Source organism: Dromiciops gliroides, chromosome 2 (assembly GCF_019393635.1).
Source record: "Dromiciops gliroides isolate mDroGli1 chromosome 2, mDroGli1.pri, whole genome shotgun sequence".
Lineage (NCBI taxonomy): Eukaryota > Metazoa > Chordata > Mammalia > Microbiotheria > Microbiotheriidae > Dromiciops > Dromiciops gliroides.
The window spans coordinates 362,071,238-362,083,402 of record NC_057862.1 but is presented as its reverse complement, the minus strand read 5'-3'; the positions used below and the strand labels follow the sequence as shown (position 1 = coordinate 362,083,402).

At 42.1% G+C, this 12,165-nt stretch overlaps 1 protein-coding gene across 1 annotated transcript in view; it reads left to right on the top strand.

Annotated features, from left to right (window-relative positions):
- The window catches only part of SLA2 (Src like adaptor 2), a 40,594-nt gene that overhangs the window by 25,214 nt on the left and 3,215 nt on the right, over window positions 1-12,165 (top strand). The window lies entirely within an intron of this gene.

Below are 12,165 nucleotides of genomic sequence, written 5' to 3'. Positions count from 1 at the left end.
ACAGAAATGAAACAGTCTGGGGCAGCTAGGTGGCGCAGTGGATAGAGCACCGGCCCTGGAGTCAGGAGTACCTGAGTTCAAATCCGGCTTCAGACACTTGACACTTACTAGCTGTGTGACCCTGGGCAAGTCACTTAACCCCAATTGCCTCACTAAAAAAAAAAAAAAAAGAAATGAAACAGTCCCTTGCTTCAAGGAGAAAGACAACATTTACTTTAATAAGTGTAACCTTGGCTCAAAGGCCAGTTGTACCAGATTCTCCTCATAGGTGAAGATCAATGCTCTGCACCTGCGTGATGGGTACGGCCAACTTGGGAAAGCATAAGATAGAGGAGGTCTCTTTTAAGTCCCTTCAGTTGTTTCTGGCCTCCAGCTTCAAGTGAGAAACTGGACAATGCCATGCCACTTTATAAATGTATGCAAAATAGATGCCAAAAAAAAGACATGGTAAATGGGGAGAGGAGGGGAGGAAGGCACTAGACCTTGGGGGAGTCAGGAAAGCCTTTAGGAGTTAGCCAGAAGGAGCTGCTGGAGCAATTTTGAAGGAAAGCAGGATGCTAGTAAGCAAAGGTAATGAGGGAATACATTCTAGGAAGGGAGTACATCCCAAAGGTGTGGAGATGAGAGATGGAATGTTATATTTAATGAACAGCAAGAAGGCTGGTTTGACTAGACCAAAGATTGTGGAAAGGGGAGTGATATAGAATAAAGCTGGAAAGGTAAGTATTTATATTGGATCCAAGATCTTTGGGAGTTTGTTTGGAGGGGGAATCATGTGAAATGGTCAGACCTCTTTAGGAAAATCACTTTCAGCACCTCCAAGATCTCAGAAAGGAATATTTTATCCTCTAAAGCCTGGCACCATGGTTATAATAGAAGAAAACTGGACCTAGGTTTGAATCCAGGCTATGATTTTTTTTTCCTTTCTTTTAAAAATAAATTTTTGTTTATGTTTTGTTTTTCTATCACCTAGATTTCTTCCCATATCTACTTCTCTTTAGAGCTTACAAAAAGAACTTTTTTAAAAGGGAAGGGGGAAAAAATCAACAAAACCCATCAACATGTTGAAAAAAAATCTGACATTATATTCAATATTCCACACTTTTGGAATATTGTGACCTGTCCTCCCACCTGACTCCCTCCAGCACCCTTGCAAACAGAAGATGGGTCTTCTCTTATCTCTTCTTTAGGGCCAGACATGTTCTTTATATTTGGAAGCAAACAGTTTTGATCCATTCGCATCATCATAGATATTGCATATCTTGTTTTCTTGGTCCTTTTCACTTTACTTTGCATCAGTTCATATAAGTCTTTTCATGCTTCTTCATAATCATGTTCGTTGTTTCTTATAGCACAGTAATATCCCATTGTATTAATGAACCACAGCCATTTCCCAACTGATTGGCATCAACTTTGCTTCCATTTCTCTGCTACAACAAAAAGTGCTACTGACGTATGTGGGGGTAAGGGCTTCCTTTTTGTCAGCGACCTCCTTGAGTATACTGTGGCTCAGGGGCAGCTAGGTGGCGCAGTGGATAGAGCACCAGCCCTGGAGTCAGGAGTACCTGAGTTCAAATCCGGCCTCAGACACTTAACACTTACTAGCTGTGTGACCCTGGGCAAGTCACTTAACCCCAATTGCCTCACTAAAAAAAAAAAAAAAAAAAAAAGTATACTGTGGCTCTGATTCTAATGTTTGGTGTGGCTTTAAATCTTTTTGTTTTTCTGTGTTTGCATTTTTCTGTCTATAAAATGATGGAAGTGGACTAGACTCAGCTTGCCTTTGCCCCCACACCAAACCAGTATTAAAGGGCCCAAGTCCATTTAACCCACCATGATTTGAGGTTGTAAAAGTCAAATCGCAATTATCCTGGTTCTTTGCTTCTCCCTTATAAATGAAGACGAGGATGAAACTCCATGCTTCCCTTGGAGCAGTTCTGGAGGATTATGTTGAAGCCCTACCTAATCTGGATTTCAGATTCCATTGTAAATTTTTTTTAGCGAGCCAGAAATTTTCAGAAAGACCCAAAGCTACTTCTTCTTGGTCTCTGAAAAGACTTTGCCTGCAGCTAAACCCTCCTATTTCCTTATTTCTTCATTGAAATAACTTACTGGACATCCCACAGCTTCTTTTCCTCTCCTACTGACCACTAAACATTTAGAAACCTGATCTTCCTCATCCCCCACAGCAAATCTGCAAATACCCTGGACCCTCACGTAACCTGTAAATCATCGAATAATATCTGCCCTCCTATTTCCTCTTCCTAATCTTAGGCAAAGGCAGTGAGGTGGCTTAGTGGATAAAGAACTTGTTGGGCCTGGAGTCAGGAAGCCCTTAGTTCAAATGCAGTCCCAGACACTTAGTAGCTATGTGACTCTGAGCAAGTCACTTAACCTTTGTTTGCCTTAATTCGCTAGAGAAAAAATGGCAAATCATTCCAGTATCTTTGCCAAGAAAATACCATGGACGGTATTTTCCACAGGGTCACGAAGAGTTGGGCATAACTGAACAACAATGACAATCTTGGGCAAGTGTTTATTTGCAAGGTTTAGTTAAGATCACTCTCACTGTGACTTCCCAAAAGAATCATTATCAACTGAAGGCAAGAATTTTTTTTTTTTTTTTTAGTGAGGCAATTGGGGTTAAGTGACTTGCCCAGGGTCACACAGCTAGTAAGTGTTAAATGTCTGAGGCTGGATTTGAACTCAGGTACTCCTGACTCCAGGGCGGTTGCTCTATCCACTGCACCACCTAGCTGCCCAGGAAATATTTTAGTAACTATATTGTCATGGTTTTCATTGAGATTCTTACATGTCCGAAGCTAAGGTGTGACCCAAAGTGTGTTTTGACTTGTGTGGACTGTGTTCAATCTTGGAAATTTTTCGATAAGCATTATTTGGCTTTTGCCTTCCCTGGGGTTTCCTTTGGGGAACATCAAGAATTTAGCTCGGGGCAGCTAGGTGGCGCAGTGGATAGAGCACCAGCTCTGGAGTCAGGAGTACCTGAGTTCAAATTTGACCTCAGACACTTAACACTTACTAGCTGTGTGACACTGGGCAAGTCACTTAACCCCAACTGCCTCACTTAAAAAAAAAAAAAAGAATTTAGCTCATGTTTAAACATCCCCAGAAAAATACAGAGCCCTCATTCCCCATGGAAGCATTCAAGCTAACAACATATCCATTATAGAAACTATTTTATTTAACCCAACCCCAAAACCAAAACCACTGAGGACTCCCATCTGAGCCCATAAATGACCAGGATATCTCCCTTTCCTTTTCTGATGTGTCTTCAGAAGAGAACTCAGATTTGGTAGGGACTCAAGCAATCCACCCCGTTATAATGAGCCCCAACTTCCCCAAAGGCTACTCCAGACTCATAGTGACACCAGGAAGTTGAGGCTATACTCCCAAAAAGGAAAAGAATTTAGGGCAACTAGAAAGGGCAACTGCCACCCCCAACCAGCACAATCTCCCTGATTCACAATGCAGCGACCCCTTTCTTGATGAAACACTTTGTACATGTTTGCTCTTATTCACAGTTATATTTGTGGCATATATATATGTATGTATGTATATATATATATATGTGTGTGTGTGTGTGTGTGTGTATATATATATGTGTGTGTGTGTGTATATCTATATCTATATCTATCTATCTATCTATATATATATATATGGTGTCCCAAAAGTCTTGGTGCATTTAAAAGCTTATCTGTCACCATTAAAATGTTGTTAACTCCTTGTCACTAGGGATGATTTCATTCTTTTTACTTGTATCCTCAGAGTCTAGCACAGTGCCCTCTGACTGAATGAAGGTTCAAATTTAGTCCTTCTCATAGATCTGTACCTCAGTTCTGGCTCCTGTGGGAATCAGCTCAACCCAGATCCTTGTCTTGAGGTCCAGAAACCTCCTTAGTTACCCTTCTTCTACTGTAGAAGAACCCATGATTCTTCCTCTGTGGCTAGATCGCATTCTTGCTACTCCAGGCTTGACCAAGGAACTTCTTTTTTTTTTTTTTTTTTTCTGGAGGGCAATGAGGGTTAAGTGACTTGCCCAGGGTCACACAGCTAGTGTCAAGTGTCTGAGGCTGGATTTGAACTCAGGTACTCCTGAATCCAAGGCCAGTGCTTTATTCACTGCACCACCTAGCTGCCCCCACCAAGGAACTTCTTAATGCCTCTTTCTGCCTAATGAATCAGGCAGTTGGCCAGCATTTATTTAGCCTATGTACCAACTCCACCACTGACCCATGAGCTGCGAGGTTTCCAAAGGAGCTGCCCTTTCCTCTCCCTCCTTGTTCTCTTTCTTTCATTGATCTTTCTGAGTCCATCCATATATCCATTCCCTCCTCTCTGTCCCCACCCCACCCTTTTACAGATCAAACCAAAGTTGGAGTAGCTCAAGACTGTGAATTAGCATTGAATTTGAACACAAAGGTCTGTGGGCACTGCAGACTTCATACCTGGCCTTGAGATGTCATATCTCCCTTCCCAACCTCCACCCATTGTATCTATTTCAGATTCTTGAAAACAATCATCATGTCTCTCTACTCATCTCTTTTGGGGTGGGAGGTGTGGGGGGGAACAATGAGGGTTAAGTGACTTGCCCAAGGTCACACAGCTAGTAAAGTGTCAAATGTCTGAGGTCAAATTTGAACTCAGGTTCTCCTAAATCCAGGGCCAGTGCTCTATCCACTGCACCACCTAGCTGCCCGTCATTGTCTCTTCAACTTAAGTATCCCCACCTCCTTCAATTTATCTCTAAATGATCTGCTCTTTATTCCTCTCCCCATCTTGGTACCCTTCTCAGCATTTTGTGAATGACCTTCCTACGAAGCAACCTTAGAACTAGGCATAGAATCCTTTTCAGTGTGGATATGTGCTTACTTTTATGCTTTTTATTAATGTGATGTGGGGGGGGACAGCATGGTGTAATAATGAATAATAATAATAACTAGCATGCTATTGTTATTCCTATTTTACAAGTGAGGAAACTGAGGCAGACTCCCCCAGAGTCACACAGTTTGTCTTTAAGGTTGGATTTGAACTCAGGAATTCCTGCCTCCAGGCAGGCATTCTCCCCACTATTCTAACTAGAATCAGGAAGACCTAGGAATCCCACCTCTGACATATACTGGCTGTGTGATCCTGGCAGGAATGTGCTGGTAAATGTTTAATAACCGGCTTGGGAGGTGGAGTAAGGGTGGGGAATGTGCCTGTGACACATTTTAAAGTTTAATTTTTATCATTACTATTTTCTCCATCACTTTCTTAAGTCTAGACAGTCATCCAAAACAACAGAAATCAATCCATGATTTGTAGCATTTGCCAGTTTCCAAGATGTAAAAATTTAATAATGGGACTAGAGCCTTAGGAACTGGCTTCAGGGGATCCCTTCATCCTGGGCACGCAGCTTAAACTCTCAGTTTTCCAAGTATTTTTCTAAGACTATTGTGGAAGGACAGGGTTTCTAACTGCATAGGTCCACTCATTCAATAAACATTTATTAAGAACTTGCTATGTTACAAACAAAACAAAAACAAAACAAAACAAAAAAAGAACTTGCTATGTGTTAGGTGCTATGCTAAGTGCTGGGGATAAAAAGGTAGGGGAAAAGATAGTCCCTGCCCTCAAGGAGCTCTCGAAGACAACAAGCAAGCAAATATGTACAAATAAGCTATATACAGGATAAATGGAAAATAATTAACAGAGGGAAGGCACTGGAATGAAGAGGGTTATGGGAAAGTTTCCAGCAGAAAATGGAATATTAGTTGGGACTTAAAGGAAACAGAGATGAGGAAGGAGAGCACTCTAGAAAAATGCCTAGAGCCAAAGATGGAGTGCAGAGGAGAGGCGGGGTGTATATTGGAGAGATGCTGCAAAGGTGAAATCGACGAGCCTTGGCAGCAGCTTGGATTTAGAAGGTGAAAGAGTGAAGAACCTAGGATGACACCTAGGTTTGGAGCTTGAGGGACTGGAAGGAAGCTATTGTCCTCTGCAGAAATAAAAAAGGTGAGAAGAGAAGAGCCTATTAAGGAAAGAATGATCAATTGTGTCAAAGGGTACAAAAAGGTCAAGGAAAATGAGGATGGAGAAAAGGCTGGTAGGAGAAGCTTCTACCTATGAAGTTTACTAGGCTGATGAAATCATAGACCCAGGCCTTCCTCCCCTCACCGCCCCCCCCAAATGTCATAATAACTTTTTTTAGCTTCAGTATCACTGTTTTTTTCTTTTTTTCATTTTGAAGGGCAATGGGGGTTAAGTGACTTGCCCAGGGTCACACAGCTAGTAAGTGTCTGAGGCTGGGTTTGAACTCAGGTCCTCCTGAATCCAAGGCTGGTGCCTTATCCACTGCGCCACCTAGCTGCCCGCACATTGAGCTTTTAATCAGCTAAAGGCTTCCAGGACCTTTTCAACGGGCTACCCCAATCCTGTACTTACATAATTGACTTTTACCTTTGCCCCTAGACTTCACATTTCTCCCTAGTTTCCTAGGCTATTTTTGGTCTAATGGAGAACTGATGACCCTCAAGTCTTCAGACCTTAAAGGAATGATTAGCAACTGGAATTCGAAATACCAGGAGAGGGTGAGGGGAGTTATCTAACTGAAGGAGCTGTGTGGCACACTGAGCCCAGAGTCAGAAAGACCTGAGTTCAAATCCAACCTCAGACATGTATTAACTGTGTGATCCTGGGAAAGTCATTCCACTTCTGTCTGCCTCAACTTCCCCAACCGTAAAAATATAGATAATTAATAGCACTGATTTCCCAAGTTCGTTGTGAGGATCAAATGAGATAATATTTATAGGGTGCCTGGCACATAATAAGCTAATAAATGCTAGCTATTATGATAATAGTTATTATTATATTTGGGGGTTGGGACACTACCCTTTAGATCACATCACTTGCTTTGCCAAGGAAAGTCAATCCTATTTTGAGAAATTGATTTTATTTTCTGCTTCAACTACAAAATCTTTTTTTTTTTTTTTAACCTGCTCTTTTACAGTTGAGGGATAGGAGGAGGAGCCTAGTCTGTTTAGAAATCAACAGCAACAACTTTCTTGCCAGGTCAGGGGCCCTGGAGGAGATAGAACTGTGCAGCTGGGGGAGTGGGGGTGGAGAACGGGGAGAGCAGTAAGTAAGTGTATGTGCCAGGGGACCAATCACTATGCAAACAGGAAACCACAGGGCTCCTCGAGCTAAGAACCCAGGTGCCACTAAAGAGAGATAAGGGCCCACAGATGGTCCCCAAGCAGACAAGGTGCCCCTGCATGGAGAGTTGAGAAACCAAAGAAAGTACTGAGAGCTCTCTTTTCCACAGCTTGGACACTTAACACACACATATCCTTACTCCTTTGGACACCACACACATTCCCCCACACCCCAGCTCCCAGAGCTCAGAAGCCTTACGTAGATAAATGGTCAGTGAGGGCAGGAGGTGGGCTCACTTCACTTAGTTAGAACGTCAGAAGCACGCCCAGGACCCCTGACTTGGTCTCTGACACTGTCACCTCAGGGACAGTTTCCAGAACTGTACCATAGTCACCCTCTCCTTGATAACCTCAGAGTTTAGAGCTGACCCCATGCATCATCAGTGTTGGCATCAACAAAAAAAGATGTAACCCAGACTGCCGCAAGGTTCTGTAGGCTAGACGAATCCGGGATGTAATCCCCACCCTCACAGGCTAGTTGGAAACTGGAAAGAAAAGGAAACAGGACCTGGGAAAACTTGGGCAAACGCAGAGTGAAGTAAGCAGAGCCAGGAAAACAATATGCAGTGATGGAAGTGGAGAGAACAAGCAGCAACCCCAAAACAATCGAAACAATGTATTTTAATGATCAAGTTTAGACCGCCCAAACCCTAAAAAAACCCCAACAGCAACAAACACAAAAAAAGACTTGAGAAAGCATCTCTTTCTGATTTCTTTGTAGTGCTAGGGAACCGTGGGTATGGAATATTGTTATATTTTGGGGTGAGTCATTGGTTAGTTTTGCCGAAGTGTTTTTTTTCCCCTCTTTGTTTTATTCTTTGTTATAAGGGATGGTTCTCTTAGAGGGAGAAGGGAGTATATTGGGAAATGTAGGTGATGTTAAGATGAAATATATCGATACAAATTCTTTTGTTTGTTTGTTTTTGTTTTTGTTTTGTGGGGCAATGAGGGTTAAGTGACTTGCCCAGGGTTGCACAGCTAGTAAGTGTCATATATATTTTTTTTTTTTGCTGGACAATGGGGGTTAAGTGACTTGCCCAGGGTCACACAGCTAGTAAGTCAAGTGTCTGAGGCCGGATTTGAACTCAGGTACTCCTGAATCCAAGGCTGGTGCTTTATCCACTGTGCCACCTAGCTGCCCCCAAGTGTCATATTTTTTTAAAAAAAGAATTTGTATTGGGGCAGCTAGATGGTGCAGTGGATAAAGCACCAGCCCTGGATTCAGGAGGACCTGAGTTCAAATCTGGCCTCAGACACTTGACACTTACTAGCTGTGCAACCCTGGGCAAGTCACTTAACCCCCATTGCCCCTCAAAAAAAATAGATTAAAAAAAATATGTAGGGGCAGCTAGGTGGCACAGTGGATAGAGTACCAGCCCTGGATTCAGGAGGACCTGAGTTCAAATCTGGCCTCAGACACTTAATACTTACTAGCTGTGTGACCCTGGGCAAGTCACTTAACCCCAATTGCCTCACCAAAAAAAAAAATATATATATATATATGTATGTATACTAGGCTCTCTACCCAGAATAAATGCTATAGGAATGATGAGGAAGGAGGAATTGCTTAGAGCTGGAGTACTGGGGAAAGGCTTCCTTAGATTTGATCTAGGCCTCACAAGGAGGTGTGGCAGCCAAAATAATTAATGAGAACTTGAGAGGCTTCGATTTCAGGAATAAGGAAGTGGTAGACCTACTGTAGCATTTCCTGGTTAGACCACATCTGTTCATAGGCTCATAGACCCAGAGCTAAAATGGGTCTTAGAGGCTACTTAGTCCCACCCCTTTCTTGTTTTACAGATGAAGAAAATGATGAGGCCAATGAAGGTTAAGTGACTTGCCCTGGGTTCACACAGACAGAAAGGATAAGAGGTAGGATTGGAACCAAGATCCCTCGACTCCAGAGTCAGAGTCATACCACAAATTGTGCACATGTATAACTTATATCTGATTGCTCATCACCTCAGGGAGTGAGGGAATGAGAGAGGGATAGAATTTGGAACTCAAAACTTTAAATAAATAGAAACACAGAGTCATATCACAAAGGAATGCTTTATTCAGTTCTAGGCACTAGAGTTTAGGAGAAACATTGATAAATTGTTGAGTGTTCAGAGGAGGGATGACAGGAACGGTGAAGAACCTCACGTCTCGGCCATATGAGGATTGTTTAAAGGAACAGGACCTGTTTAACCGGTAGAAGAGAAGACTCTGGGGGAACAAGGGATGCTGTGTGGAAGAGGGATTAGGCTGGCTCTGATTAATTAGCCCCAGGGGACAGAAGCAGGAACAATGATTGAGAATTTCTACAAGGAAAATTTCTCCACCTCAAGAAAAGCTTAACAATTAGAACTGTCTAAAAGTAGTATAGGGGCAACTAGATGGCTCAGTGGATAGAGAACTGAACCTGAAGTCGGGAAAATTCATCTTCCTGGGTTCAAATCCAGCTGTGTGACCCTGGGCAAGTTACTTAATGATGCTTGCCTCAGTTTCCTCGTCTGTAAAATAAACTGGAGAAGGAAATGGCAAACCACTTCAGTATCTTTGCAAAGAAAACCCCAAATGGAGTCATGAAGAGTCAGACACCTGAAAACAACTGAACACAACAGATATACCTTTCCCCTTCCCCAAACCCACTGAGCCATCCCTTCTAACCAAGAAAAACAATTAAGCAAAGCCCACTGGTACAACAGTCACATCTGATAACATATGCAACATTTTGTACCCATAGTCCTCTATCTCCAGAGATGTCCCAGAGCCAGCTGGTACTGGCTTTAGATGATTATTAAATTATCAATAGGCCAGATAAAAATCATAGTTTAATTTTTTTAATTGCCTACCTGAAATGTTAATAATGTATTTTAGGGGGGCAGCTAGGTGGCACAGTGGATAAAGCACCGACCCTGGATTCAGGAGGACCTGAGTTCAAATCTGGCCTCAGACACTTGACACTTACTAGCTGTGTGACCCTGGGCAAGTCACTTAACCCCCCATTGCCCCACCAAAAAAAAAAAATAATAATGTATTTTAAACTTAAAAATGTGTTTGCGCAAACTTTTTTCCCCTGTTAAATATTTACCAGGACATTCCTGACCCCCTTCTCAAGAGAAAAGGAGGGAGGTGTATTTCTTTTCATTTCTTTTTTTTTTTTTTGCAGGGCAATAAGGGTTAAGTGACTTGCCCAGGGTCACACAGCTAGTGAGTGTCAAGTGTCTAAGGTCATATTTGAACTCAGGTCCTCCTGAATCCAGGGCCGGTGCTTTATCCACTGCGCCACCTAGCTGCCCCCTCTGCTTTTTTAAAAGACTATATGTAAATTTATGTAAATTTTCTCATATTTTGCTGGATTCCTCATATTCCTTATTACTTATGGCAAAATATTATGTCAGTATACCATAATTTCTTTAGCCATTCCCCAACTTATGGGCACCCACGTTGTCTCCAAACTTTGCTCTCACAAAAAGTGATGCTATGAATACAATTTTTTTGTGTCTTTAACCTCTTTGGAGAAAATGCCCAGCAGTAGGATCTTAGGGTTGAAATATTTCTTTAACCATTTTTCTGGTGTAACTTCGAATTGTTGTCAAGAGCGATTGGAACAATTCACAGTTCCACCAACAGTATATTAGTGTGTCTGTCTTCCTTAAGGTGCTTGTTTTAGGAAAGGAAGGACTATAGCTATTTTCCAACCACAAGTTGTTAGTGGCCAATTGATTTCTCACTGATAAAAGAAACCTTTCAGAAATTCAAAGTGAAAGTTGCCATATCGATTCAATCATAGATAATTAAGATGTATCTTCTGAATCAAATTGGCCCTGACAACTCAAAAGTTTAAGGAGAAGAAATCAGGAGTAAAATAAAATTTTTCCCTAAAATTGGGGACAAAGTCTTTCACCCAGAATTTTGTGAAGCTGCACAATGGGAAATGATGAAAGTAAAAACCTAAGAGGGGATTCTGAAAATGAAGAGAAGGTGGTATAGTTAAAATGACCAATGTTGGCTCAGGCATAACTGGGAATGGTGACTACAACTCCCACTTTGATAGAGAAATGGTGGACTCAGGGTGCACTGCCTGTCATTGTTCTTGACTATTTTACTTTCTTACAAGGGTAGTTTCACTGGATGGAGACAAGATATGTCAGAAAGAGGCTACCACATAAAAACAAAGGGCATGAATAAAACTTTTAAAAGGGGGAGAAAACTTTGGTGAGTGTTAAAAGTAACCACTGAGAAACCTTACAGCCACCAAATACTTACTGGGTCTACTGAGTGACCAGCCCAGATTTAAGCTGAGAAAAGCAGGAAAATCTTAGAGCATGGCCTCAGTTTCCCCATCTGATAAAATGGGGGGGGGTGGCATTAAACTTTAGGATGCTGTGCTCCTCTTTATAGTCCAGCTGGGGAGTGCATCTCTAGTGGCCTCTAATAGAACATAGACTTTCAAAGCTAGAAGAGACCTTAGAGATCAAGTCTAACTCCCTTCATTTTACAAAGGAGGAAACTGAGGGCCAGAGAAGACTTCGACAAGGTCACATAGCAAGTTCCTGAGAGCTGGGGCCAGAACACGGGTTTTCTATCTCCCGGTCCAGAATATTTTTCTACTACCCACATTGCCCCTCAGGTAACAAAACTGACAAAGAGAATTTAGACTGAATATTCATCTTTCCTCTGTCCTAAAGAAGAGTCCTCATGTTGACCAGTAATTAACGCTTGTCAGGGTCCAACTGGAAAGGGACTCCTTAATGGGTCTGTGATTCATCATAGGGGTGTCTCTGCTCCCTTATCCAAAGCTTGGTGGGGACATTCAGTACCTTTCCTCAAAAGTATTTTATCAATATCAGAAAGTTTTCTTTAAAAATTTTTCTTGGGGCAGCTAGGTGGCGCAGTGGATAGAGCACTGGTCCTGGAGTCAGGAGTACCTGAGTTCAAATCCGACCTCAGACACTTAACACTA